The sequence below is a fragment of the Mobula birostris genome, chromosome 2 (assembly GCF_030028105.1).
Source record: "Mobula birostris isolate sMobBir1 chromosome 2, sMobBir1.hap1, whole genome shotgun sequence".
Classification (NCBI taxonomy): Eukaryota; Metazoa; Chordata; class Chondrichthyes; order Myliobatiformes; family Myliobatidae; genus Mobula; species Mobula birostris.
Window position 1 is genome coordinate 39,033,342 of NC_092371.1, and position 26,185 is coordinate 39,059,526.

General features: G+C 41.1%; 1 protein-coding gene across 2 annotated transcripts in view; it reads left to right on the forward strand.

Moving 5' to 3' along the window:
• The window catches only part of tshz2 (teashirt zinc finger homeobox 2), a 553,028-nt gene that overhangs the window by 441,565 nt on the left and 85,278 nt on the right, over positions 1-26,185 (forward strand). The window contains exon 3 of one of the 2 annotated variants that reach the window (XM_072239791.1): positions 3,907-3,947. The exons of the other annotated variant lie outside the window; for it this stretch is intronic. The gene's annotated coding sequence lies outside the window, so the exon portion shown is untranslated. Of the gene's footprint in view, positions 1-3,906; positions 3,948-26,185 lie in introns of those variants that run through there. 2 annotated transcript variants of the gene reach the window in all.

The window sequence follows — 26,185 nt, forward strand, 5'->3', positions numbered from 1 at the left end:
CCAGCACACACATTTCTTCTTGTGCTACAGCATCTGTTGCAGGCCCGATACAAGGAGTCTTTTCAAAATCTTCAGAATGATCCAGGACAGGTGGGGGAAGAGGATAAAAGTGGAGTTGCTAGTATTAAGAGCAATGGCTGAAGGTTGCTGTTTTTTTATGGGATGTGTCTGAAATAGGCAGGCAGAGGGAGGAGGAGTTGAGTTACAAACAAGAGAAAATCTCCAGATGCTGAAAATGTAAGCAACACATACAAAATGCTGGAGGAATTCAGCAGGGCAGGCAGCATCTGCAGGAAAGAGTACAGTTGATGTTTCAGGTCAAGACCCTTCAGGAGGTGAGTTAGCTGATTTTGCGTGAACTGAGCTAGATGGGCCAGTGGAAACTCTAGGCCAGATTTTTTAAAAAAGACAGTAAGTTTAACCAGTACTTGAATTCATCTTTTATTTAATTTATGATGAGATTTCTTCACTCATTATTCGTGTTTAACTGGTTAACGGTAATCATTTAAAAACTTAAGTCAAAAATATGCAACAGTTTTGATTGCCCAAGAACAAATAAATTGAAATAACTTGCTATATTCATTATCAAGATGTAAAAAGAATAATTACATTGAATCAGGACCTTCATATTCCTCACCAGATCTACAATGCATAAGAACCTCTATCTGTGTTGAAGAGATCTCATTGCTAGAGCTTTTTTGCAAAACAAGAAGTCTATAGAATAATTAATATTAGTTGTAAATGTAATTGCTGCTTTAATGCTGAGACCTCTTGAAGTAGAATGTTAGGTGATTGGCTGCTCTCTCTCAGTTGCAAGATTGCTTGTGAAGCTTCAGTGATCTCTTTGGAAAAGCCCTTGGATTTAACAGTCATGTATGTTGGAGCTCCGGAATCTTTGAGAGTTTGTTCAATAACCTCACAAACAGAGAACCCAGATACCATGGTAGCTGCAAGAAATGATGATGCAAATGCTCGTATGATTGGAAATGAAACTGAATGAGCTTGGGACCTCACGAGAAAAACATGCCAAGTTAAAAAGATGACTCTCAGTTTAAGTGAGGAGGAAATTGTAAGTGCAGATGGAGCTTAAGTAACATGGTCAACCAGCTTTAGACTGCTTACATATTGGAAGACCAGACAGCAGAGAAAGGATGTAGGAAATGGTTAGTACAGACTTTGAAGGAATGAAGAAATCTTTTCTGGTCTAACAATATTATGGTACTAATATGAGGAAACAATAATGAACAGAACCAAGGCATTCTCAAGTTGAAGAAAAGTTTTAGTAGAAATACCATTGGTACTACTACTTTACTTTATTGTCGCCAAACAATTGATACTGGAGCGTATAATCATCACAGCGATATTTGATTCTGCGCTTCAGGCTCCCTGGATTACAAATCGATAGTAAATATTAAAAATTTAAATTATAAATCAAAAATAGAAAAGGGAAGGTAAGGTAGTGCAAAAAAAACCGAGGCAGGTCCGGATATTTGGAGGATACGGCCCAGATCGGGGTCAGGATCCGTTCAGCAGTCTTATCACAGTTGGAAAGAAACTGTTCCCAAATCTGGCCGTATGAGTCTTCAAGCTCCTGAGCCTTCTCCCCAAGGGAAGAGGGACGAAAAGTGTGTTGGCTGGGTGGGTCGTGTCCTTGATTATCCTGGCAAGACTGCTCTGACAGCGTGCGGTGTAAAGTGAGTCCAAGGACGGAAGATTGGTTTGTGTGATGAACTAATTTTAACTAAAAACTGCAAACTAATTTTTTTGAGATCTCATAGGATTATTAATGTATCATTCAAGGAGGTCATCAAAATATTTTAACCTAGCACTTCAGTAATTTTTGAAAATTGTGAGTTTGGTATCCATTATCAGTTGTCCTCAGAATTGATTGGGAATTATATTGGTGAGTTAAAGCTTTTGTCATGGCACACGAATTTCAGAACGCTTGAAACCATCCATTGAGTGATCACTTTGTGGACTGGGAGATGAATGCATTTGTGCTAAGGTCAAAATACAAGCAATCACACTTGATAAGGTATGTCAAATTGCTGCAGTTATGAGAATGATGTTGAAGAGTGTGGGGGATGTTAATGTAGTGAAAGATGCAGATGTGCATGCTGTCTGTAAGGGTACAGTAAAAGAGGCACCTTCATCATCAGACTGGGGTCACAGATGTGAAAAGCTGAAAATGCTGTTAATTTGGCATTCAGCTTAACTATCCATTCAGGGAAGATTACTGGTTTCGTTCATACATTTACAAAGGCTGACTCAACAGAAATATAGATAGTAGCAGCCTAATAACAATAAAATGTGTTTCAAGAGATAATGATTGAAACCCAGAAGTGAGAATAGACAGTGCTGGAGATTGCTCAGTGACTGGGCATGACACTTGTAGTCGAAGGAGCAACAAGATCCTTTTAGCCATGGAGTTGGTTGGAATGCCATGAAATGCTGGTGTTGGTACAATGGTTGTAGCTTTGTAGTCTGACAAGATTTTTCAACTCAGTGGTAAGTTTGTGGTCATTGTTAATAGAGCAGTAGATAATGAACAGTGTGCTTTGCCCCCCCACCCCAAAATCCAGGATTTGTACTATAAGCTGACCAGAGCAAAGTTTTTAGCAAGCCTGATCAGTCACATGCCTGCACCCAGTGCAAAGTAAACCACACAAACTAATGATAATTTACAGTAAATGCTCATGAAGGCTTGCTTTCATTCACGAACAATACACAACAAAATCTTAAGACAGGTGCCCGGAAGAGGGACCATATTACTTCTATCCTGGCCTCTCCCCACTGGCTACCAGTACGGTTTAGAATTGATTTTAAGGTTCTCCTGTTTGTTTTTAAAGCCCTAAATGGGCTGCCCCCTCCTATATCACAGACTTTTTAACCCCTTTATTCTACTTCCAGGTCCCTCAGGTCGGCTGACTTGAGGCTCCTGGCTGTCCCAGGATCTAAATTTAATTTCAGGGGTGGCCGCGCCTTTGCTGTTGTAGCCCCTAGACTGTGGAACAGTATTCCCCACCCTATCAGATCTGCCCCGTCCATTGACTCTTTTAAGTCCAGGCTCAAAACTTACCTTTATTCACTGGCGTTTGAATCTTCCTGATGTGGCTGATTTTTGGCTTGTGCTTAGGCTCATGTGTTGTTTATTTTATGCCTATAAGCTGTGTGCCTTGTCATTTATATCTGTGTTTCTTATATTTGTGATTTTAACTACCTGTTATGGTTTATACAGCACTTTGGTCAACATGGGTTGTTTTTAAATGTGCTTTATAAATAAATTTGACTTGACTTGACTAAGACTGTCATTGGCCTGATGGCCTCATTGTCTCCATTCAAATGGTTCAAGTGACAAATTCAAATAACACCAGGGTACTTTTTTTTTGCAATAAGTTGTGTACCTAGTCCTATAACAATAGTTGAAAATAGACTGGAGTCTGCCAGAAAGAATATGGCTTTGAAATTAAGCTCCTGAATCACATAGCTTACAGTCCTTCCCCAACATGCTACAAGTCATTCCAGTTTCAAACCAGGTGTGGGTAGAATGCTAATACTTCCCCACCTGTTCCTGGTTACTGAGGAAAGATAAATTGTGGTATTGCATGAGGGCTTATGACATGTTTCTGCTGATCCCAGAAGCATTTTTGGTTTGCTAAGAGACAAAAAGGACACCAAGACTTTTCTATAATGGCTCCAAATCGTGGTGTTGGAGTTGCCTCACATTAAGAGGTAGGACGTGAGTTATTTATTGTGTATGTATACTGGCAATGTGTAAGGAATCATGCACAGATTGTAAAAGAAGCATTGGCTGTCATCTCCAGCAATAATTATTTTCACAAGTTCCCGTTATACCAGTCCCTCAGGCTTCTAGCAGATTATAACCTCTTGATAACTGTTTTTCAGACTGAAGTCAGCTATCAACCTAAATAGCAACATCGGGTCTAAAATGTTGGGCTGTATAACTTTCTCAGTATGACCAAGATATTGTGTATCATACTTCAAAGGAGTATACCATCTCATGTATCTTCTTGAGTCCCCCGTACAAAAAGACTACAATGAATTTTGAAAAGAGGCTTTTGATCCATGATCTGTTGAACATGGGTTTCAAGTTGCAGTTGAAATAACTTTTAAGGATTTCTTCAAAAAGACCGTTCCAAGGCAGGTCTATGTATATATCCTATATGGGTGAAATGAATCTGTCATCAGTGTCACCATAGAAAGTCAACCTTTCTATCGCAGAAGATGTAAATTCTCTACAAATTTAGAATGCTTAATTGAGATGCTGGGTGATTATTCCCAAATCAGTTCAAGAATGTATCTTAAGTGACCTTCACATTCTGTCATCTTGGTATGGTGAATAAGAAGCTGATGGTTTGCAGAATTTATTGGCCTGGGGTCTACAAGGATATTGAAGATATGGTTGGTCAATCTGCCAAGACTGTAGTCATGAGCATTTGAGGATGTCAATTCATAGGATTGCATTAGGTTTTGCAGGAACAGCCTCTTCAATACAACCCGTTCAGATTAGACTCCTACCCCAAAAGGATGAGCAACTTGGTCATGTTGAACTTTGAAGGAGGCTTTAAAGAATTGATCCAAAACCAAAACCGGAATTGCAAGATGTGATAAAAGAGTATTTCACAGAAGAACATGTGGAATCTGCAAACAAAGCAGTGAATGAAACTCCAGAGGGACATGTAGTTTCTCCTGAAACACCCACAAACTGCTGGAGGAACTCAGCAAGTCAGCCAGCATCTATGGACGGGAATAAACAGCAGACATTTTGGGCTGAGAACCTTCATCAGGACTGGATCAAGAGTCCATCTTGTTGTAATGGGGAACCATTGAATAATTTTATAACAGCGGAACAGAAGCTATCCTTGAACTTAGAGGTGTGTGTACCTTCAGTTTTTTCTACTTTCTGTCTCATGAAAGAGGAGAAAAAAGAGATTGTCTAGGGGTGGATGGGGTCTTTGATCATGCTTTTATTGAGATACAGCGTGGAACTGGCCCAACTGGCCCTTTGAGCCACGTCATCCAGCAACCCTCAATTTAACACTAGCCTAATCACGCAACAATTTACAATGACCAGTTAACCTATTAACCAGTATGCCTTTGGAGTGGGGAAGGAAACTGGAACACCCAAAGAAAACTCATATTTTCCACAGGAAAGATATAAAGATTCCTTACAGACGACCTCAGAATTGAACTCCAACATGTACTAGCCTCACACTAGCCGCTACACTACCATGGTGCCCTTCTGGTGGCATCTTATTTAGGCAGCAAGAAGTGTAAATAGAGTCCATAGAGGAGACTGGTTCCTATGATGGGCTGAACAGTATCCACACTCTGAATTGCAGTCATGGGTAGAACAGTTGTAATACCAAACTCCGATGTAATCAGATAGGATGCTTTCTATGGAGCATTCATAAAAACTGGTGAGGGTCAGGGAGTCACTTCTTTAACCTTCTGAGGAAGTAGAGGCATTAGTGAGCTTTCTTAGCCATGGCATCAATGTGGTTGGACCAGGATGGGCTGTTAATGATGTTCATTCAAAAGAGCCTGAAGCTCTTACCCTTAGTACTTTTGATATAAACTGGAGCATGTGAACCATGCCCCTTCCTAAAGTCAATGACTAGCTTTTTTACTGGCTGATGGTAATGTGACCTGTAATCTGATACACTTCAGTTTAACACACTCAAATGTAGAGATTGTTCTGAGCAGCTCCCATGCATATATATGTAAGTTTCCAGCCTTATGTTTTAAAGTTCAAAGATTTCAAAGGTACATTTAATGTCAGAGAAATGTATACAATATACATCCTGAAATGCTTTTCCTTCGCAACTATCCACAAAAACAGAGGAGTGCCCCCAAAGAATGAATGACAGTTAAATGTTAGAACCCCAAAGACCCCTCAGATCCCCCCTCCTGCATGTAAGTGGCAGCAAGTTACGATACCCCCTCCTCCCCCAGCAAAAAAAAGCATCGGCACCCACCACCGAGCACTCAATCGTGCAGCAAAGCAACAGCAAAGACATAGACTTGCAGTACCCCAAAGACTACTCATTCACACGGTATTCGATATATCACAGGCTCTTTCTCTCCCTGATAAGGGAAAAGTAGGTGTCTCTGTTTCACAAAGTCACATCCTTCTTCCCAATAGTAGTTTCTTTGCACAATTGTGAGCTATAACAGTATGAATTTCTGTTTTGGATTAATGCTATTGTATCAAGTTGTCAGTTGCTGAAGAGAGAATTATTTTGCAGGAATGCTAAATACATCTGAGCTGACATTAGCTGCATTGGTTCTAACATGGATGAAAAATGGCAAATAATTATTTGAATTCAGTTTCAAGTTTGTAGTTTCAATTTTTGACTATTTTGCCTAGGGAAAAAAATCAAAATGTTTTGCTGAAATAACTGGCATCTAAAGGAGCACAGGCTGCAGTGTTGGCAACGACCTCAATAACGTGGCTACCTGAATGAATTCCTAGAGTTTGCAGATTTGGTGGAAAGAGACCCAATCTGCATTGACCCATCTTGTTACAATATTGCGCCAACATCAACCACAAGCTGAAGTGGGCACCAGGGTAGTGTAGTAGTAAACACGACGCCATTTCAGCTCAGGGTATCAGCATTCGGTGTTCAATCCCAGCATCCCCTGTAAGGCATCTCTGTACATCCTCCCACCGTTCAAAGAGACACAGGGTTGGTTAACTGGTCATTGTAAATTGTCCCGTGATTAGGTTAGGGTTAAATTGGGGTCCTTGGGGGTTGTTAGGGTGGCATGGCTCAGAGGGCAGGAAGAGCTTATTCTGTGCCATATCTCTAAATAAATAAATTAAAAAGAAATAATTACCTTGTTCTCTTATTTCTGGAATCCAGGCCACCTGGAGCTGACTTGTTTACAACACACTAGATGTATTATTTTCCAATTTTATGCCAACTGTCGTACAGTGTTAGGAAGTCTGAATTTTACCCCAGGGAGTATTCTGACATAATGGACTCTGTTTGGATTGATAGAGATCCTGCTTCTAACATCAGGTTTCCAGTGTCCCTGATCACCGATCACCAGTGCTGTCTGGAAGGAGTATGCACATTCTCCCTGTAATCATGTAGGTTTCCCCACGTGCTCCGGTTTCTTCCCACATTCGAAAAGCATGCATATTGATCATTGCAATTATTCCCTGGCAGGTACTTGAATAGTAGAATCTGGAAGGAGTTTGTGAGAATGTGAGGAGAATAAAATAAAATGGATGTTTGATGTTGAAAACACTCGTGTACTCGAGGTCCTGTTCCAAGTGATATGATTCTGTGACTAAATTTACTGTAAAACCTGGAATCTAGTGTATCCAACTCTTTACCAATAATTCCTGCCATATCTGTAATGTACAGATCTATTTGTTTTAGAGCAATGCCCCCCCCAGCACTATGTATTGAGTTGTTGTCTATGCGCGTGCGCTGTTCTCTCTCTCTCGCTGCAATGTGAATTCTCTAGTTAAGCCATCTCCCATGTGCATACTTTTATTTAATTGATATGTGGTTGTGCACAGACACAACAAATTGGTGATGAGTACCAACCTGAATGTCAGAAAATATCACAAACTGCACTGACAGTTAAGGGACAAAAGAGCGAGAGTTAAGCAGCACAAGAAGGTCGTCACAGATGCAAACAAATGTGTGAGTAACAGTAAAAGACACATTTGAATTAAAGTGAAAATAACATGGTGATGGTTTCAGTCAGGAAAGTTGACGAATTTGATAGCACTAATGAAGGCTGGGAGTTGTATATCAAGAGAGTGGAACTGTATTGTAACACCAAAAATATGGAGGATCAAAAGAAAGCCCCTACACTTCTTAGCTTAATGGGTGCGAAAACGTAGAGTCTCTTACGCAACTTAGTAATGCCTGCAACGCCAACATGCAAGACGTTTGACGAAAAAGTTACAACTTTACGAATTCACTTGAGCTTTAAACTGCTGGTAATGGCTGAGAAATTTAGATTTTACGAATGGAACCAGTGAAAAGATGAAAGCCCTTCTGAATACATTGCAGAACTGCACAAATTTTCCCAGCGCTGTGACTTTAGAGATGGATTTCCTGATGTATTATGGGTCAGGCTTGAAAGTGGCAGGCATAGTCAAAGCACTCAAAAGGGGCTGCTGGCAGAAAAAAACCTAACCTTAGAACGGGCATGACCATTGCAATATTGTTAGAGACTGCAGCAAAGGATGCAGCAGAACTACAGAGAAGGAGGCTAGAATGTGAAATGCACAAAAGCCAAAGGTGTTATCGCTGTGGCAAATCCTCTCATGATGCAAATAACTGTTGGCTCAACGAAAAAGTCTGCTGAAAGCATCACAGAGAAGGTTGCATAGAGAGAATGTGCAAGGCAGACAAAAAGCACAACCAAGTGAAAAGTTTCAAACACAAAACTAGGCGAATTAATAAGTTGCAGAATACAAAATAGAATCAGACAACATGGAGTCTGACAAAAGTGAGCTGTCATGCCTAGAACTGCATAGTATAACTGAAACAGATTACAAAATCATCTGGATCACAATAGATGTGTCCAGTGTAAAACTGAAAATGGAGCTGGATACAGCGTCAGCTTTGTCCATAATTCCAGAGGCTGACTACAACAGACTGTTTTCTAAGATACTATTAGACAAGACCACAATGATGCTTAAGACCTACACAAGCAAAAAAGTGTCTCCCAAAGGCAAACTGAAAGTAAATGTGATATATGGAGGCTATACACAGCAGTTAGAACTTTATGCTTTGAAAGCGGAGGGCCAGCACTTTTCAGACATGAATGGCTGAGAAATATCCGACTAGACTGGCGCTCAGTCAAACCTCTCATTTTGGCATCAACAGGCATTGGCAGCCCAGATTGTAGCACTAACCAGAGACTGGCACAGCAGCTTAACGCTGATGAGAAGGTGTTTGAGAGAGTTATTGGTAAACTCAAAGGAATGAAGGCCAGAATTGAACTGGATGAAACAGCAACACAAGATTCCATAAAGCGTGCCCAGTGCCTTAAGTACTATGTCCTGAAGTGGATGCTGAACTTCAGAACGTAGAAGCATCTGGAATTCTCTCCAAGGTTGAGTGGTGTGGTTGAACCATGCCCGTTGTCCCAGTGATCAAGCAAGGGAAGGCCGGAGCCGTTTGCATATGTGAGGATTTCAAGGTGAGCGTCAACCCTATGCAGTGTACTGTGCAGTATCCCCTGCCATGAAAGGAAACCATTTTTGCATCTTTGGGAGGTGGGGAGAGATTTTCAAAGATTGACTTGTCACAAGCCTATCTGTAAATGGATATTGAGGAGTCAAGTAGGAAGTTCCTTACTATGAACATTCACAAGGGACCGTTCCAGTATAAACTTCTCGTATTTGGCGTTGCATCAGCTCCAGCAATTTGGCAAACAGCAATGGCTCCAAGATATTGAAGGAACACAGTGTTACCTTGATGACATCATTGTGACTGGCAAAAATAACTAAGAGTACCTCCAGAACCTTAGTAAAGTGCTTACCAGCTGAGTGTGTATGGTCTGTGTACAAAGAGAGAAATGTGAGTTTTTCAAGGATGAAATCTCATGTTGTGGACATGTCCTTGACAAGCATGGGTTACATAAGTCACAGGAGAAGATTGAAGCAGAGCTACAGGCACCCAAAACAGAAAATGTATTACAACTCAGGTCATACTTGGGCTTTGTAAACTACTACCACCAGTTTCTCCCAAACATTACTACAGTGCTGCACCCATTGAATGCACTGTTACAGACAGCAGCAAAGTGCAAATGGTCAGAAAGATGTGAAAGAGCATTCAAGAAAACAAAGAGGCTGATAACATCCGATGAATTGCTCACCCATTATAACCCATCCCTGCCCATCAGACTGGTGTGCAATGTGTCCCTTTATGGCATTAGAGCCGTTTCGTCACACACTATGAAGGATTGCATTTGCTTCAAGACCTCTGATGAGCACAGAACGCATCTACACACAGATTCACCGAGAGGCCCATAGTCTAGCATGGGGAATAAAGAAGTTCCACCACTAGCTCCACAAATAAATGTTTGTGTTAGTGACAGATCACCAGCCCCTCAGCAAAAGGAGACCAACTGTCAATATGTCAAAGAATGCTGGTATGTGGATCTTGTGCTGAGGTTCCTTCTAACCTGCGCACCATTGCGTTAGAATAGAAGAACACCTAGGTACACTCTAAATGAAGAGTCTCGGCCAGAGATACATGTGGTGGCCAGAAATAGATAAACAGATTGAAGACTTGGCCAAAAGCTGTTCGGGATAGTAAAAAGTTCAAAATGCACTCCCACAGGCACCATTACACCCGTGGGAGTGGCCGTCGTCACTATGGCAAAGAGTACATATTGACTTTGCTGGGCCATTCATGGACTCCATGTTTCTGATTGTTGTGGATACTCATTTGAAGTGACCGGAGGTTATATCAGTGAAGTCACTGCTCTGAGGACTATCTTCACCAGAAATGGCTTACCTAAACAAATTGTGAGTGATAGCGGACCACAATATAGGCAGAATAATTCCAACTGTTCATGAAGAAAAATAGCATCAGACATCTCAAGTCAGCTCCTCACCACCCAGCAATGAATGGGTTAGCTGAAAAATTTAGCCAAACCTTCAGGAGGACATTTCTCTACAGCACAAGGTGGACAACTTTCCTTTTTGCGTATCAGAACTCTGTTCATGTGACAACAAGTCAAAAACCTGCAATGCTGATGCTGTTCATGAGCAGGAATCTGAGATCTCACATAGACCTCCTGAAACCAGATCTACAGCGGACGACGATAGGACAGCTACAAGAACTGAGCTTCTGATGTACACAGTGGATGTTGGAGATCATACATGGAGACGTCATGTGGACCAGATACTGGATGCTCAACTGAAGATCACACCTGAGTAGCCTGCATCCAACAAGATGGACACTTTACAGCCACCGGACTTACCTCTCTGTGATGACATCACTGACAGCAACGTGACACCAGAAACCAAGAACGTTATCTTAGACAAGACACCTACCAAACCTGATGTCTCCCCACAGGTCCAGAGGTGCTGTCCTGAAAGAAACAGAGCGCCACCCAAAAGACTGAACCTTTAGAACTGTGATTTTTTTTATGGGCTTTTATCATGAAAACATGATTATTTGGAATATGGGTTTATAATTAAATTGAATGTTTTGTACATAAACAGTTTTATGCTACATTAATCTAAAGGTGGGAGGAAGTGTAATATATGGATCTATTTCTTTTAGAGCAATGATCCCTCCATAGTACTATGTATTGATCTGTTGTCTGTGCATGCGCTGTTGCTTATGCATGTGTATTGTTCTCTCTATCATTGCAATGTGAATTCACCAGTTACAGCCTTCTCCCATGTGTGTGCTTTTATTTAATTGATATGTAGTTGTGCACAGACACAACAATATTCCCATCAGAATTACAGTTGGAAAGTGTTAGAAATCCTACACAAGTCCAAGGCTGTTCTGCTAAGGACACGTGAACTCAGAGTTGTAGAATCATCCAGCATGGAAACGGGTCCTGTGACCCAACTTGTCCATGCCAAATATGTTACCCAATGAACTAGTCCCATCTGCCCATGTTTGGATCATAGCTCTCTAAATCTCTCCTATCCATATACCTATCTAGATGGCTTTTAAATTTTGCTAATGTGCCTGCCTCAACCACTCTTTCTGTCAGCCCATTCCAAATATGCACCAGTGTTTGCTTGGAGAAGCTGCCCCTAATGTACCTTTTAAATTTCTCATCGTGGATCTTAAACCTATGCCCTTCTGTTTTTAGCACTCTCCCCTTGAGAAAAAAACTTGTGCTTTAACCCTGTCTGTGACACTCGTGATCTTTGTAACCTCTTTCAACACCTGAGAATGAAGTCTTAGTCTATACAACTTACTATTGTAACTCAAATGTCCTTGCAAAATCCCGGTAAATCTTTTCAGTCTTTCTAGTTCAATAGCATATTTCCTATAACAAGGATAACCAAAACTATATACAATATTCCAAGTGCTATACTCAATGCCTTGACTGATTACATATAAATGTAATTGCAAGGAAAGCACAACAGTGCCTCTGCTTCCTTAGGAATCTGCGAAGATTTGGCATATCATCAAAAACCTCGACAAATTTCTATAGATGTGTGGTGGAAAGTGGAAAGTGCATTATGGCCTGGTGTGGGAACACCAATGCCTTTGATTGGAAAATCCTACAAAAGGTAATGAATTTGGCCCAGTACGTTACAGGTAATGCCCTCCCAACCATTGAGCACATCTACATGAAACGTTGTAGAAAAGCGGCGTCCATCGTCAAAGATCCTCACCACGCAGGCCATGCTCTTTTCTCGTTGCTACCATCAGGTAGAAGTTACAAGTGCTTCAGGACTTGCCATGGTTCAGATTGTCTGACTGCACAGGTATAGCTTTACAGTCACTGTCTGTAAGTATGGAAGTGTACTGCAAAACAAATTTCACTTTCAACATTCACATGCAGCACATTGCTTGGATTAATGCCAACTTCTTGGCAACAGCCTTGCTGCCTTCAATCTGAAGCATTTTGTTTGGCCATCTACATTTGAGTCCCTGCAACAAATTAGAGGGTAGTAATTCAGAGACAAGGGACATCTGTTGACATTATGACCCAGAAATATGTTGCAGGATTCCAAAAAAAGGTGCTGTGTAGTTAGCTAATCTCTACGTGTGTCTAACACTAAATTCAGTGGAAAAGCCAATTGTTCAGTGAATACGGAGAATCTTTAGAGTGATAGAGATAGATTAAACAAATGGGCAAACATTTGGCAAATGGAATACTGCACTGTTAAATGCAAAGTCATCTGCTTCAGAAGGAAAAATATAAATTTAGATTATTATTTAAGTGGTGAAAGTTTGCAGCATATTATACTATAGAAGGACTTGGAAATGTTGGTGCACGAGTCACAGAAAGTTGTTTTTCAGGTGCAACAGGCTATTGAAAAAGCAAAAAGGAATGTTAGCTTTCATTAGTAGAGTTGGAATTTAAGAACCTGGAGGTTGCACTGCATCTGTACTGGGTACAGGGGAGGCTTTACCTGGAGTACTACATATAGTTTTGGGCTCTCACTTGAGAGAAGATCTACTGGCTTTGGAGACAGTGCAGAAGAGATTCACCAGGATGACTTCAGAGATGAGGGGATTAGCCTATGAGGAGAGATTGAGTAGCCTAGGACTATATTCACTGGAATTCAGAAGAATGAAAAGGGATCTTATAGAAACATAAAACTATGAAAGATAGAGGAAGGAAAGTTATATCCACTAGAGATGAAACTAAAACTAGTGAATGCAGCCTCAAGCATCCAGAGGTGAGGGGAGAGTAATAGCCCTCGACATCAAGGCAGCATTTGACCTAGTATAGCATCAAGATGCCCTAGCTAAAATGGAGTCAATGGGAATTAGGGGGAAACCCCTTGCTGGTTGGAATCATACAAAGGAATATGGTTGTGGTCGTTGGAGGTCAATTATCTCCTACTCAGGACATCAATGCAGGAGTTCCTCAGGGAAGTGTTGTAGCACCAACCACTTTCAGCTTCTTCATCGATGACCTTCCTTCTGTCATAAAGTCAGAAGTGGGGATGTTCGCAGATGACTGCACAATGTTCTGTACCATTTGTGACTCCTTGGATGGTAAAGCAGTTCATACCCAAATGCAGCAGGACCTGGATAATATCCAGGCTTGGGCTGACAAGTGGCAAGTAACATTCGAGCCATGCAAGTGCCAGGCAATGACCATCTGCAACCAGAGAGTCTCTAACCATCATCCCTTGACTAGGAATCCTGCAGCATGTGGCTCACCTCCTGACTCCCCAAAGCCTGTCCACCATCTACAAGGCTCAAGTCAGGAGTGTAATGGAATACTCGCCACTCGCCTGGATGAGTGCAGCTCCATCAGCATTCAAGAACTTGACACCATCCAGTACAAGGCAGCCCACTTGATTGGTACCCCTTCCACAAGTATCCAGTCCTTCCACTATCGATGAACAGTTGCAGCAGTGTGTATTATCTACAAGATACACCACAACAACTCACCAAAGTTCCTAAGGCAGCACCTTCCAGACCCATGACCACTACCATCTAAAAGGACAAGAACAGCAGATACCTGGGAACACCACCACTTGGAAATCCCCCTCCAAGTCACTCACCTTGCTGACTTGGAAACATATTGCTCTTCCTTCATTGTTGCTGGGTCAAAATCATGGAATTCCCTCCCAAACAGCACTGTGGGTGTACCTACACCTCAGGATCTGCAGCGGTTCAAGAAGGCAGCTCATCACCACCTTCTCAAGGGCAACTGGGGATGGGCAATAAATGCTGGCTTAGCTGACAATGCCCACATCCCGTAAATAAATATTTTTTTTTAAATGTTTCTGTTAGTGTAGTGTAAAGTAAACTGTGCCCCTTTTACATGTCTCTTGAAGTGAGGATGCCAGAACAATACTCATGCAATAAACTGGCCATTGACCTTTAAGACCTGGGTTCAAATATATCACGTATTGCTGGTAACTAAATATCATCTGTGGAATCCTCTGCCCAAGAAGCAGTAGAGTGTACCTCATTAAATATATTTAAGGCACAGTTAGATAAATCTTTGCATAATTGAGGAATTACACTCAGTGGCCATTTATTAGGTACAACATTACACCTGCTCGTTAATGCAAATATCTAATCAGCTAATTATGTGGCAGCAACTCAATGCATAAAAGCATGCAGATATGATTAAAGGGTACAGTTCTGGTGCAGGGCAAGCATCTGAATGGGGATGAAATGTGATCTAAGTGACTTTGACTATGAAAAGATTGTTGATACCAGATGGGGTGGTTTGAGTATCTCCTGAACTGTTCACACACAGCAGTCTCTAGAGTTTTCAGAGAATGGTGCAAAAAAACAAAAAAAAAAATCCAGTGAGCAGCAGTTCTATGGGCAAAAACATCTTGTTAATAAGAAAGGTCAGAGGAGAATGGCTAGACTGGTTCAAGCTGACAGGAAGATAACAGTAACTCAAATAACCCTGCATCAGAAAAGCATCTCTGAATGCACAACATATCAAACCTTGAAATGGATGGGCTACAGCTGCAGAAGACCATGAACATGCACTCACTGCCTACTTTATTAGCTACAGGAGGTACCTAATAAAATGGCCATTGTGTGTAAGTCTCATGGGTAAAGGCAGGGAAGGGGAGATGAGTCCATGGCCAGATCAGCCATACTGTTTTTGAAGGCCAGAGCAAGCTCGAAAGACCAGGTGGCTTCCCCCTGCTCCTATTCATAATCTTGTTATGTGCTTATGTGGCAACTGTGTGTCCATGGGGAATTAGAAGGGCATCAAAAACAAAAAGCTATAGTTATAAGGTGAGAGGAAAATGTTTTAAAGTGGATCTGATGGGGTAAATTCAATTTTGGACAAAGTGTGGTTGATAATCTTTAATCTCCCTGAAATGAAAACAGTTGGTCTCAGTATTCACGGAACAACCACACTTCACTAACTCATTTTCTCCTTTAATTGTGTTACAGGTGTAACATTCAAACTGCATTCTTATCTCCAGTGAGATTTGTGACCTTGAGTACTAGTTCACACATGTGCCAACAAAGTTTTGTCTGTGGGTGTTGGTTTCTGAGTCACCCTTATTTCCCTGGTCTTGGGATCATTCCCAACTGCTGTCATGCATCTCCTCAACATCTTGACTAGAGGCATCCTGCTCCAATTATATAGGGTTCTGGTAAATCATGTACAAATCTGCTTTACCTATTTGAGGAACAATGAGATTTGCAATCATGAGTTTACAATCATGCCTTTCATATCCCACCCAGTTTTGACTGATCTCCTCTTGCACGTTGCACTCTTCAATATCCCATAAAGTCTAACCTCACTTTTCCAATCCTAGTATTACCTCGCTCTCCGTGAACATTTATATCGCACAAGTTCTAACCCAACTTTTTCCTCATTATTTCCACACATTTATATCCCAACTAGTATTCCCTTCACAACCTGTAAGGATGTTGAAACATTTTAATGACTTGAATTAATAAGACTGTAACAAGTATTCATTAATTTGATTCCTGAGATGGAGGGTTTATCTAAAGATTATGCAAATTGGGCTTTAGCCCTGTTGAGTTCAGAAGAATAAGGGGTCATTTTATTGAAAGGTAAAAGTTTTTATAAGGCTTAACGGAATAGATCCAGAAATAGTGACTATGGCCCCTGATTCTGGCTAGGTGGTCTGTAATCAGTGGTCACAGTCTCACAGAAAGAATATCCTTAATCAGAGATGAGAAGTAGTTTTTTCACCCAAAGGATAAAGAATATTTGGAATTTATGACTTGAGTTACAGAGGCTCAGTCACTGAACATGTTCAAGACAGCTGTAAGTACAGTAGATTGTTTTAAGTATTACAGAAATTGTGGACTAATGCAGGGAAGTGGCATTGAGGTAAAAAATTGTCCAAGATTTTACTGAATGATAGAAGAGGCATGGGGGCTGAATGGCCTACTCCTGAGTCAACTTTGTATGTTCTTGTGATTAGCTTAATAAGTCTGTCAATAGATTTGCTAGCTATTTTCTCTTGATAAGAATGAACTTCAATGTCAAGCAAAGCCCTGGGCATCCTCCGTACTTGACTCATCCTTGATCTTGCATGGCAGGACCTCTGTCAAGTTCTCCTGTCCATGCCCATTGGGCTTCTCCAGTAAGCTGCCCATTCAAATACTTAGGAACTGATGCTTGTGCCACAAACTCCCTCTGCTTGGACTCTTGCCACTCAACCCCAGTGATTCACCATATGTACATTTTGCCTCTGGGCTAACTTTAATTTATAACATCTGAACTGGTGATGAGAACTGCAGACCAAGTAATGATATGTCTGGGAGACACAAGAGACTGCAGTTGCTGGAATCTGAAGCGGCAAACAATGTGCTGAAGGAACTCAACAGGTCAGGCAGCATCTGTGAAAGGAAATGAATGGTCAAAGTTTTGAGTTGGAACCCCACATCAATCGTGTGTCAACATCTTCACTCTCTTGAAGCTTTCCTACAATTATTTGTTCACTCATTGAGAGCTGCTTCCTCTCATTGTCTTCGAAGCAGGCGCCTGAAGGGTCTCCCGGCTCTCTGCACATACAGAATCCTCTGCTCTGTAAGATGTGCATCAGGCTACTTTTTTTTATTAATTACAGCTTGCCTTTCAACACCATCACTTCCGCAGTATTATTAACCAAACTTAAAATCTTGGGTCTCTGTACCTCCCTTTGTAACTGGATCCTTGACTTCCTTATTGGGAGACCACAGTCAATGCAGATCACTAATAGCTTCTCCCCCTTGCTGACAGTCAACACAGGTGCGCCTCAAGGATGGGTGCTTAGCCCATTGCTCTACTCTCTCTACACCCATGAGTGTGTGATTAGGCCCAGTTCAAGCACCATCTATAAGTTTGTCAATTACACCACTGTTGCTGACAGAATCTCAGATGGTGACGAGCAGATTTACAGGAGTGAGATAGATCAGCTGGTTGGTGTCACAGCAACAATCTCACACACAGCATCAGCAAGACCAAGGAATTAATTGTGAACTTTAGGGAGGAGAAGTCAGGAGAAAACTCTCCAGTCCTCATTGAAGGATCAGCGATGGAAAGGGTGAACAGCTTCAAGTTCCTGGGCATCAATATCTCAGAGGATTTATCCTTGGCCCAACACATCAATACAATCACAAAAAGGGCATACCAGTGGCTATATTTATTCAGAAGCTTGAGACAATTTTGTATGTCACCAAAGACTAGCAAATTTCTACAGACTTACGGTAGAGAGCATTTTGTTTGGTTACAACACAGCTTGGTATAGAGGCCCCAGTGCACACAATCGCAAGAGGCTGCGGAGGGCTGCAAACTCAGCCAGCTCCACCGTCGAGAACATCTTCAAGAAGCAGGTGTTAAGGACCCTCACCATCTGGGACATGCCCTTTTTTCAAAACCACCATCAGGGAGGAGGGACAGGACACTGCATAATCACATTCAATGATATAGCAACAGCTTCTTCCCCACCACCATCAGATTTCTGAACTGTCTATGAATCCATAAATACTACCTGTTATTCCTTTTTATTTTGCCGACAGTGTACTCCAGTTAATTGGGCCATTGGTTAATAAGGACAGCTACTTATTTGGGAAAACTCTTAAAGAACAAAATCTAACCAAGAAAATAGCTGTGACTTCTTTCATTTATTTGCCACTTCATTGAGGCAGGAGACTGTTGCTGAAAAATTTCTAACTAGCATGCACTTGCGTGGCCATTAGACACAACACCATGCTTTCAGCAAACAGTTTTTAGATAGTGTCAGTTGTGTGTGTTTGTGTTCCAAAAGCAGTGATGTTTATCACTGATATTTGGTGAAAAATAAGCAGTAAGACAATTCAGAATAGTTTTGCTTACTGTGGTGTCAAGCATTCAGTGCTGCCACAAAACAGCAAATTTCATGTCATGTGTTATTGATATTAATCTGATTCTGATTCTGACATTGTCACACTGTTTCGTGGTGTGCCATGATGCTTCTATCAACTCTAAAAGAATTTCTACAATCCTTTCTGCTGCTTAACATGATGACAATGTACCTGCTCTTGAAGCGCAGGCTCTCTCCAAGCAGTGAAAGCTAACTTTAATAGCAAACAACGGGAATTCTGCAGATGCTGGAAATTCAAGCAACACACATCAAAGTTGCTGGTGAACGCAGCAGGCCAGGCAGCATCTGTAGGAAGAGGTGCAGTCGACGTTTCAGGCCTGAAACGTCGACTGCACCTCTTCCTACAGATGCTGCCTGGCCTGCTGCGTTCACCAGCAACTTTGATGTGCGTTGCTAACTTTAATAGGCTAGTTTCTCACAAAATCTGGGCCCCACAATTAGTGCTCTCTATTAGATGAAATCATTACAAAAGCTTGGTGTATCAGATCGAATGAGCACAGATTAATCATGTGTAATAGCCTCTGTCCTTATTTTCATGGACTATCCAATTTAGGACCACAAATTTCCTATGATATCATACCATTGAAAGTACCTAAACCATATTGAATCAAAAATATATTTATATTCTTGCTATTATAAATAAACTGCATGTTTATATACTGGTTGCATTTTTTCTAGCGTGTGAGTGCTTTGGGGTTACAAGTTCATTTATAATTATTGCGGCAACAAAGGTTAACAAAAATGACTTTTGTGTATGTGGCTGGAATTCTGCAGTTTAAGTGGCTTTTCCATCTGTAATATACAGCTTGCAAGCTAGAAATGGTTGTTTGCAGAAGATGTGGTCACTGGTAAAGTTACTTTAAGTGTCCAAGCAACTTGTCTTAATCACCTTAACAAATATTACAGACCTACAGGATGGCACAGTGTTGTATCAGGTAGTGGGCTGTTCCAGGGACTAGAGTTCAATCCTAACCTTGAGTTTGCATGATCACCCTGTGACTGTCTCCAGACCTTCTGGTTGATAAGCTGAGGCGAGTTGGTAGGTTAATTAGCTGCTGCAAATTACCTCTAGTATTAGTGAGTGGCAAGAGAATGGGGAGTGGAAGCAGGAAGCAAAATTGATGGGAAATGAGAGGAAATTTTGATTAGCGTAAATACATCACTATACTCATTTACCTCTACCATGCCCGAGCCATGTGACAAATTACTCATAACAAATGCACAACACAAAATACAATACAGACAGACAGAAAATAGGTACTTGGCTCCTACACAATTGCATAGGTTAAAATGCCCAATTCGTTGACTACCATTCATTAGTGCAAGATGTGACATTTCTTTAAGAGACTCTAGGTCATATTGAAAAGATTAATCAGAGATTGTCTCTACTTGCACCTACAGCAATCTCTATTCAATTTGGAAGCTATCAACAGCATTTTGGAAAGAGAAATTATATTCACAAGTATTTTTTGAGGATGTACCTTTAGACTAGATGTGTGAGAATGAGTGGATACTGTATAAAGTACGAGGGGTGATTGATAAGTTTGTGGCCTAAGGTAGAACGAGTCAATTTTAGAAGACCGAGCGCATTTATTTTTCCTACATTTACACACTTAGTCCAGTGGTCATGGAGCATACGGATCCCTTCTTTGTAGAAGTCGGCGTCTTGGACCTCCAGAAAGTGGTCCACAGCGGGGGTGATTGATAAGTTCGTGGCCTAAGGTAGAAGGAGATGAGTTATTAACTTCAAACTTTCTGCATTTCCACTCAAAGAGTTGAACTGCACGTGCATGTAACAAGAGCTGTATAACTCATCTCCTTCTACCTTAGGCCACAAAATTATCAATCGCCCCTGCTGTGGACCACCTGGCAGTCCAAAACGCTCTCGTTGCATGCACGTGCTGTTCAACTCTTTGAGTGATAATGCAGAAAGTTTGAAGTTAATAACTCATCTCCTTCTACCTCAGGTCACAAACTTATCAATCACTCCTGCTGTGGGCCATTTCTACAAAGAAAGGATCCGTGTGCTCCACGACTGCTGGACTAAGTGTGTACATGTAGGAATTTACCACATAAGTGAAAAGTGTGGTAAATCAAAGCATTTGGGATTGGGTGTAATGGCTTGAAAATTCTGTGACAGACAAGAAACAGAGTTGGAATATATAGGTATTTTTCCAGGCAATGGGACAGTGAGGGTCAGTGGTTTATAACAGAGCCCGTACCCTAGTGATTGACAATATACATCAGCAATTTGGATGAGGAAGCTGAAAGCAGTATTTCTGTTGTGCTGATGATATGGTGTGGTGTAGTGAGGATGGATGGCCGAATAGGTTTGTGGGTTGTGGAGTGAATACAGAAAGGTTTCAAATCAATTTAGAGTTAAGTGTGTGGGCCAAAATTTGGATAAATGTAAAGTTGCCCACTTCAGTAAGAAAGCAAAAAGAATAATGTAAATGGTGATAGATAGGAAAATGAAAAGTTGAAAATAGATCAGATTATCATTGTTCATCAATCACTTAAAGCAAGGATACTGTTACAACAAACGGTTTGTTTACCTTTATTCCAAGAAATTTGGAGTACAAGAGCAAGGATGGTTTACTACAGATGTACAGGGCCTTTGTGATGCCACACCTGGAGTAGCGTGTAGTTTGGTCACCTTACTTACAAAAGAATATACTCGCCAGAGGCTGTACAGAAGAGGTTCAGTGGATTAATTCATAGACTGTGTATGAGGAGAGACTGAGTTGATTAGGTTTATATTTATTAGAATTTAGAAGAATAAGTGACCTAATTGAAGCATGAAAAACTCTGACAGAACTTGTCAGTCTTGGTGCAGGGTGATCGTTTCCATTAACTGGACAGGACGGGGGGTGGGGGGGTGCTGCTATAGCAGGACGAAGAGCTACAGTTTCAGGTTAGTGAGTAAAACTGAGATACAGTAGAATTTGTTCATACTGAGGGTCGTGATCCTCCGGGGAAACAAAGAGCATGGTTATATTCCCAAATCTCCTCACTGTAATTGGTGAAGCATTCAGCTACAGTCTTGAAGGAAGGAGATGGATGGTCTGGTTGCAATTAGAAGGAGTGAGAGAACCAAAGGGAGGAACTACAAATCCATCAGCACAAGCAATATACAATTAATTTACCTCAATTACAAAATGGCCTATTTTAGAGCACTGCGTGATAAAAGACATGTCAGAGTGATCAAGAGCTCTGATTTTCCTCTCCTGTGAAGATTATTTCAAGCAGACCTGCAGGATTCTGCCAGAGACCACAGGGAATATTGCCTCATGCTGGATGCAAAATTCCAAGGTCTGAGCTGCTTACGGTACTTCACCTAAATTGTATTCTCTTGGAATACAGTGAGCATGAAACACATTGGAACTATCACAGCAAGGATGAATCCTGCCATTATATAAAGCATGCCAGCAAACACATCAGGGAACAGTTCCTGAAAACAGACAGTAGCTAAAGCCTTGAGTTTTCTCCCCATATGTAGTAACTAAATTATCATTCATCAGAAATCACATCATTTAACTTAGATTGAAGATTAACCCAGAATCTCTGTTGCCTATGTTATATACTTTCATTCCAAGGAGTCCAGTTAGGAGTGGAGTTTCTATTGGGACCCTTTCCAGTTACATAGTTCACACGTAAAGTGATGATCAGAAAGAATCATGCCACACCAATGAGACCTGGCAGTATCATCAATGAGCTCTGAAATATATTGTGCACAGGTTGATCAGAGTGGGTAACCAGGTATCTTGCTGAATAAATAACTTATTGCTCTGATTGTCCAGTCTGATGAACTGATTTCAAGTAGTCATTTGAGTTGGAGGGAGTACCTTATGAGAATAGGTTGAGTGAACTTGGCCTTTTCTCCTTGGTGCGAGGAAGGATGAGAGGTGACCTGATAGAGGTGTATAAGATGATGAGGGGTGTAGATCGTGTGGATAGCCAGAGGCTGACACGAGGGGGCATAGTTTTTAGGTGCTTCGGAGGGGGATGTCAGGATAAGTTTTCCACACGGAGAGTGGTAGGTGTGTGGAATGCACTGCCGGCAACGGTGGTGGAGGGAGATGCAATAGGGTTTTTAAGAGACTCTTAGATAAGTACATGGAGCTTAGAAAAATAGAAGGCTATGTGCTAGGGAAATTCTAGGCAGCTTCTAGAGCAGGTTACATGGTCAGCACAACATTGTGGGCCGAAGGGCCTGTAATGTGCTGTAAATTTCTATGTTCTATGAGTTCGCCTAGCACTTTTTTCCTTGTAACAGCAATGGCACTCACTCCTGCTCCCTGACACTCATGGACCTCCTGCACACAGCTGGTGTCTTCAGCAGTGGGGACAGATACAGAGTATCCATTGGGTTCATCTGCTAATTCTTTACTCCGTTGCTACCTCACTATCATTATTTTCCAGTAGTCGGATATCAACTCTCACCTCCCTTTTACTCTTTATATAAATGAAAAAATACTTTTGATATCCGGCTTTATATTGTTGGCTGGTCTGCCCTCATATTTCATCTTTTCCCTTCTTATAGCTTTTTTTGGTTGCCTTTTGTTGGATTTTCAAACCTTCCCACTCGCTTTTGCTACCTTGTATGCCCTTTTCTTGGCTTTTGTGCAGTCCTTGTGGGAGAAAATTGATTAAAGAGAAGAGTAAACAGGAAGAAGAAGCCCACGTAGCTGTGACTGAATTGGGGGTTTAAGGAAACAGTGCCATGTTTGAAAATCAGCTCTAAATGTGATATATACACAAGTACGTGCAAAGAAAAGTAAGACTGGAGATCATACGAAGCGTTTAAAGCAGATACAAAAGTTGCACGGCCAACTTTCCATGTTCTGTGTTCTATATAAATTTCTATGTTCTGTGTTCTCTGTACTCGATGTTATTAACGAGGAGATGTGGATGAACCCAGGGAAAACCCTTGGCAGTCCTGGAATATGGAGGGAAGAACCTTATTTGAACAAAAGAATGCAGACTGCTACCTGTTACCAGCAGCTAGGAATAATTTAATGGAGTTGGGAGGTCCCCAGCTTCCCATCTCGGTTGTCTGTAGGATCTCTGCTTACAGTCACAGTTGGAGGAAGAAGATGGTGAAAGGGGTATGAGGAATGGAAAACCTAACACATTGAGTGAGATCTGAATGGTGCTTTGCCTTATCATACTATAAGAAAGTAAATTTACAACGTACGATCAGTGGCCGCTTTATTAAGTGCATCTGTACACATGTTCATTAATGCTAATCAACCAATCGTGTGGCAGCAATTCAATACATAAGAGAATGCAGACATGGTCAAGTGATTCATTTGTTGTTCAGATCAAACATTAGAATGGGGAAGAAATTTGATGTTAAGTGACTTTGACCGTGTAATGATTGTTGGTGCCAGATAGGCTCATTTGAGTATCTCAGAAACTGCTGATCTCCTGAGATTTTCACATACAACAATCCCTAGAGTTTACAGAAAATGGTGTGATGAAGAGACATCTGGTGAACAGCAGTTCGGTAGGCAAAAATGCTCTGTCAAAGAGAGAGGGCACAGAAAAATAGCCAGACTGTTCAAGAGAACAAGAAGGCAACAGTAACTCAAATAATCATGTGTTACAACAGCGGTGTGCAGAAGAGTATGTCTGAGCACACAACACATCAAACCTTGAAGTGAGTGGGCTACAATAGCAGAAGACCACAAACATATACTTAGTGGCCACTTTATTAGATACAGGAGGTTCCTAATATCTGATGAAATTATCAAAATATATTGGCATCTTTAAGCCAGTACAGTCTTTCCTGCAGGAAGTTTTGCTTCCCAACTTGAAAGGTCAGGTCAATGAAGAGGCGTAGCAGGGATGACCCAAGCCTGTAAATGATCCCCTTTATTTTAATCATTCATCCTGCTTTCCTACTCCTGTATCCCATTAAGGAAGATGTCAAAATAAGCCACAACAGAATCTAGGAAGATCTAGGTTCAAGCTAGGAGATGGCATTGCTTTTGGAATTCATGTCATTCACTGTGAAGTAACGCAGGTCAGATCTCCAGTTCCTAATCGTTATGTGGTTGAAAATGAAGGCAAAAGTGGAGGCTGTATTGGTAAATATGAGAAGAAGAAGTGACTTTTGGACTTCATCAGACTTCAAATTCAACCATGCAGGATTGGGGACAGGGGCAGAATGGCCACCTGATGATTGATAGTGGATTAGGAATACAATTGTAACATGGAAGGGAGACCAAGGTGTAGACAAGCACTTTACTTGCAGGCTTGTAAGAACAAGTTATCCTTAGAATCAAATTTTCAAGTGATGCAAAATGACCCAATAATAGTTGCTATCTTGCTTCATTCATGGAAAGAAAGAAATGCATTACAGTGGAAAAAATATAGAATTTGGTTTTTAGGAGGAGGCAAAAATGGAATTGGGTCAGCTATTATGCTGCCATTCTTGTGCCGACACTCAACATCAAGCATCACATATTAGGAGTGACTATTTTTGTGATGTACCAAATAATCTACTGTCTATAATCTCTATCAATAATAACCCTTTGCCTTCTGGAAAGAAGAGGGAAAATTAAAAAGAAAAGCATCACCATTAATATTTAGAACAGGATTTTTGAGATAGGCTTGGTTAGGTTTCAGGTAATGATCGAATGATGTAATTAAAAATGCCTCTGTTTTAACATAGTGAAAAAAAACTTTGCTACAATGGAGCATACAGTACAAGGATCATTGGATTGTTTAGGGCTTTAATTGATGACAGGATGATTGCAGAGGAAGTATGCTTTCCAGATATTCTCCGGTGCATGGAGGTAACAGTTATTATACTAAATGGGAACTAACTATCCATAATGTGGTAGGAGACAGATTTTCTTAATGCCACGAAAGCTGCTTTTCTATTTAATAGTAACAGGGTAAGGTCCATCTTGGTAATCTCCAACCTAATGGCACGAACATCAATTTCTCCTTCCAGTAAAAAAAAAAAATCCCTTTCCCTTCCCTCTTCTTCTATTCCCCACTCTGGCTTCGTATCTTTTCTCCTCACCTCCCTATCATCTCCCCCAGCGCCTCTCCTTCTTTCCTTTCTCCCTTGGTGCACTTTCCTCTCCTGTCAGATTCCTTCATCTCCTGCCCTTTACCTTCCCTATCACCATCTAGTTCTCCTCCTTCTGCTCCCCCCACCCCTTTATTCTGGCGTCTTCCCTCTTCCTTTCCAGTCCTGATGAAGGGTCTTGGCCCAAAACATCGACTGTTTATTTATTTCTATAGATGCTGCCTGACTTGCTGAGTTCTTCCAGCATTTTGTACTTACTGCTCGGGACAATGTAAAATATGTTCGGTGTCCCTTACGTTATTTTCATGCTGCTCAAACTGAAAGAATAACCCGCACAATAGCAAAGGCTTCCCTTCAATGTTTAAACATGGTTCTGTAGCTACATAGCAAATCCATGAACCTAGAGCAACCAATTAACTGTTGCAGGAAATGGGAAAGTACAAAACTCATTGCTTTTGTCCCTATAAGTAGCATGTGATGACAGAATATCATGGACTAATGTATTTTTCAGTATTCATTACTGGAGACATGTCTTTTATCATGGGCAAGTTCCCATCCTTTGCCAGGCCGCCTAGAAAAAAAACACTCATGCATTCTTGAAGACAAGAAAGATAAAC